Source organism: Cygnus olor, chromosome 4, assembly GCF_009769625.2.
Source record: "Cygnus olor isolate bCygOlo1 chromosome 4, bCygOlo1.pri.v2, whole genome shotgun sequence".
In the NCBI taxonomy this organism is placed as follows: domain Eukaryota; kingdom Metazoa; phylum Chordata; class Aves; order Anseriformes; family Anatidae; genus Cygnus; species Cygnus olor.
Window position 1 is genome coordinate 14,132,492 of NC_049172.1, and position 4,190 is coordinate 14,136,681.

Below are 4,190 nucleotides of genomic sequence, written 5' to 3' on the forward strand. Positions count from 1 at the left end.
ACAGCATTATATGAGCCTCTACGAAGAAAATTAATTCTCTCCTAGCCAAAACCGTGACGTTGAATGCCAATAATAAATAACTCAGCTTAGAAATTGGTACTGTAACATTGTGTGTCAGGTATAATTTGTGGGCAGGTCAGTAATTCTTGAATTTTAGGCTCACCATTATAGCTGGATGAGTAGTTTGGGGACTGAAGTGCTACAACAAAGTATTGAGGTTATCAACAAGTTATGGCATGACTGGCCAAATGTGTCTTTGCTAGTTCAGGAGCATGTAGAGTAGCTGAATGGAAGAAGACTAAGCACGTTTGGTTATTTGACATGCAGTTTCTTGTTGCTCCCTAGTAATTTGTTTGAGTCTGAGCCCACAGTGAGAGAAGTTGAGGTACCTGCTAAAAATTTGTAGCAAACTTACTAGAAACAGATTCTTGCACTGCGGGACAGAAACAGCAGAGCTGAGACTTGTAAGTTGCAAATTGATTCTCTAAACCACAACTGTGTGATGGCTTTATTTTTCAGTAACATTGTGTACTGCTGCAAATGGTTCCCTAAGGTTCAGGTATGCTCTGGTTGCTTTACCCATTATCCAAGGGCTTTCCTGTCTCTCTCTGACCACCAGTAGCCATTTCCTTCTCTCTTATCAGTACCAAAATGGCCTACACGGTTTCTGAGTTGGCATAGCCAGTAACCATTTTTGTACATCAGAGTACTGTGCAGAGTTGTGCAATGGTTTCACTAATGTGTGATTTTAAGGATTTTTTTATATTGTCTTGATGCTAGAGAAGTATCAGAAAAACTTTATGTTCCAACTAGGTGAAGGTGAGACTGAAAATAAAAGAACATAAAACATCCTGAATGAAACCCAGCTGACAAGCTAGATCCAAGATGTGAATCCTTAAAGAAATACCTGAAGGAATGAAAGAAAATCACATGATATATGAATTCACTGATCTACAAATTCTTCCCTTATATTCAGCAGAGTTCCTATAGATTCTCCTGCATTCTCTACATCTCTAATCTGCTCTCCTTGGAAAATTATTGGAAGAGAATCCTAGCCCTTATACCTGATGACTTTTAGTCCCTCCAAAATGTGTTTACATTTAAGTTATTCTGGGAATGTGCTTTTCACCTCTAATCAAAAGGACTCTGTCTCTCTTTTTTTTAATTTAAATGAAGATTTTTTTATTTTTTTATTTTTTATTTTTAATGAAGCTGCTACTTTTGCAGATTGGATGACATTTCCTGATCTGAACTGGCTTAGGGGTCATTCCTTGACTCAGAATTATTTTCATCCCCCTCACTCTCATGGTGACCAAATTTCTACACTGCGAAGGTACTGTGAAGTATCTACATCTAAGCCTGTTTTTCTTTATGCACAAGCTGATGTAAAATGTATGTAATTTTCTTTTTTTGAGTGGATGCTCTGGGTGAAAAAATACACTTGGAGTGATTGAGTCTTCAAATCAATCTTTGGTACTGTAACACACAGAACTGAGCTGCATAGGTTGGTTTGTCCTTGCAAACCACACTGTGAGGCAGGAAAGTGCAGTTCTCCCTATTGTACCTAGCGAACCAGAACCCAAAGAGGCTTAAGATGAGATTCCTCTATGAGATTTCAGCAGCCAGTAGGGTTTAAATGCCCCTCTGTGATTAAATCGGTGTGCAGGCCACAAACCTCTTACAGCATTCATTAAGTGCCCATACTGCCTTTGCATCTTAAGTTCTATGTGGTCCCAGGACTGTCCTCATCCCACCTGGGCACAGGTAAATGAGCAGCCATCTTCAACTGAGCATCTCTGGCCTAGGCAGTTCTCTGTCTGTGTTCTAAGGATCAGGGACAAGATTGAAGAGGGTGGGAGAAGCTTGTATCCAAAAGCTATTGAATAAAAGTAGAGTGGCTAGGGGTTAGGCAGCAGTGCCTTTGGGATGTGGAGAGACAAAGGTTGGTTATCAAGCTTTGTTTAAAGGGTCCAAAGCATGTCTCAAATCTCCCAGCAAAATAAGCTATAGCCTGGAAATTAAGACGCTTCTGTGGTAGGAGTAAGGTGTCCTCTTGCAAAAAGTCCAAGCAGACAGGAGTGCCTGACTTGCTGGACCAGGGTGGAGTGGACTTGCTGATGAGGGGAGTCAGCTTGGCAGAGTAGGGTTAAGTCCCTGATTATTATAGAATCAGAGACATAGAATATCCAAGTTGGAAAGGACCCACAAGGATCATCAAGTCCAACTCCTGGCTCCACACAGGTCTACACAAAAATTCAGACCATATGACTAAGAGCACAGTCCAAATGCTCTGACAGGCTTGGTGTCGTGACTGCGTCCCTGGGGAGCCTGTTCCAGTGCATGACAGCCCTCTCAGTGGAGAACCTCTTCCTGATATCCAGCCTGAACCTCCCCTGTCACAGCTTGACACCGTTCCCTCGGGTCCTGTCACTGGTCACTAAAAAGAACAGATCGGCGCCTGCCCCTCCCCTCCCCCTCGTGAGGAAGCTGTAGGCCGCCATGAGGTCTCCCCTCAGCCTCCTCTTTTCCAGGCTGAACAGGCCTAGTGACCTCAGCATCCTTGTACGTAAGTCTGCTCTCCCCATATCCAGGACTGAAGTTTTGGTGGCAGTTTTTCTCCTGTCACCAAAAATTTTAAACTCAACCGCTTCATGGTCACTGTGACCAAGATGGCCGCCAATTACCATGTCCCCCACAAGACCCTCTCTGTTCTCCAGCAACAGATATAGGAGGGCACCTTTCCTAGTTGACTCCCTTAGCACCTGCACCAAGAAGTTATCATCGAGGTGCTTTAAGAACCTTCTGGACCTGTTTGTGTCGGCTGTGTGATATTCCCAGTTAACATCTGGCAAGTTGAAGTCCTCCGTAAGGATAAGGGCAGTTGATCCTGGGGTAATTAGTTTGATTATAATGATTGAGGTAATGATGTCTGATTAGCAGACATCACGTGTTTTCTGTTGAATGGTCACTGTGTAAAAAAGAAGGTACTTCCATCCCTACACGGTGCTAGCTTCTGTTCTCTTTGTCCCTACTGTTTGTGTTGCTGTGTTGATCACAGAAACTCCTAGGTCTCCTGAGCTAAATGCCTCCTACCTCATAAATGAGAAAGTTTATGGCTGTGTGTGGAGCTGAAGCGACTATCAAACTAGTGCTCTGTAGGCTTAAATGACTATTTCCAACAACTAACTTGATACTTGCTACTGCTTTTTTATTATTATTTCTTCTTTGGGCTTAAAACTATTAGGATATCAAGACAAGGAATCTTGGTGAACGACGGAAGAGCAAGTTGTCAAGAAATGGGGGATAGAGGTTTACAGCAAATATGAAGGTTCAGGCACTTGTACTGGAGTGCATATGTTCAGTATGTGTGGCAGGACTTCTCAGTGATGCGGTCTGCTTGCTAGCTGGGATGCTTGTTTTCTCCATGTGTCATTAAGCACTCTGTGTGCATTGGGGTGCTTTCAGCCCAGAGGAATCTACTTCATGGTCACCAAAAGCACTCTTTTGTCACCAACCCAAAAAAAAAGTCACCAAACCCAAAAAGTGGGGAATGACCTCTGAAATCCAGCTAGCACTCTCAACTGAAGTGAGTTCTTGAGTTCCTCTTGCTGTTTCAAGATGTTGGTGGCATTGGACAATGGGTGGGGGCTCTGGGAAAGGTATAGAAGGTGTCCTATGTGAACTGCTATGTCTGCCACTCTGTGCTTCCAAGTCTTTGATGGTCTGGCATCTGGAAAAATTACCAACGTTGAATTTGCTAACACCTTAAAGTTACCTCATCCATTTGGTTTATATATGTATCTACTGTGGTTTTAAAATCTTGGGTGTGGTACTGCTTCTCATTTTCAAATCGGGGAAAAAGAAAAAAAAATAAAGGTAGTTCTTGCCAAGGCTATGTAGCATCTGCTGGTTAAAGCTATAAAGTGTATTCCCTTAACCCTTTATTGTCTCAAACTGTGTATCTAAGGAAAAATCTCAGCAAAGAGAAATATTATTGACTCATTGTCTAATATATCTACAGTAAACACTTATCTAAGGAGGGCAGTTTAAGGGACTGTGGCCCAAAACCTACAAGTAATAGCTGAAATTCAATCATTACTGAGAAGGGAATGAATCTGTGCCAAGAATTACTGCAGGAAAAAAAAAGCTGTTTTGGACAGAACAAATACTTCCTGGAGGATGGCTGCATG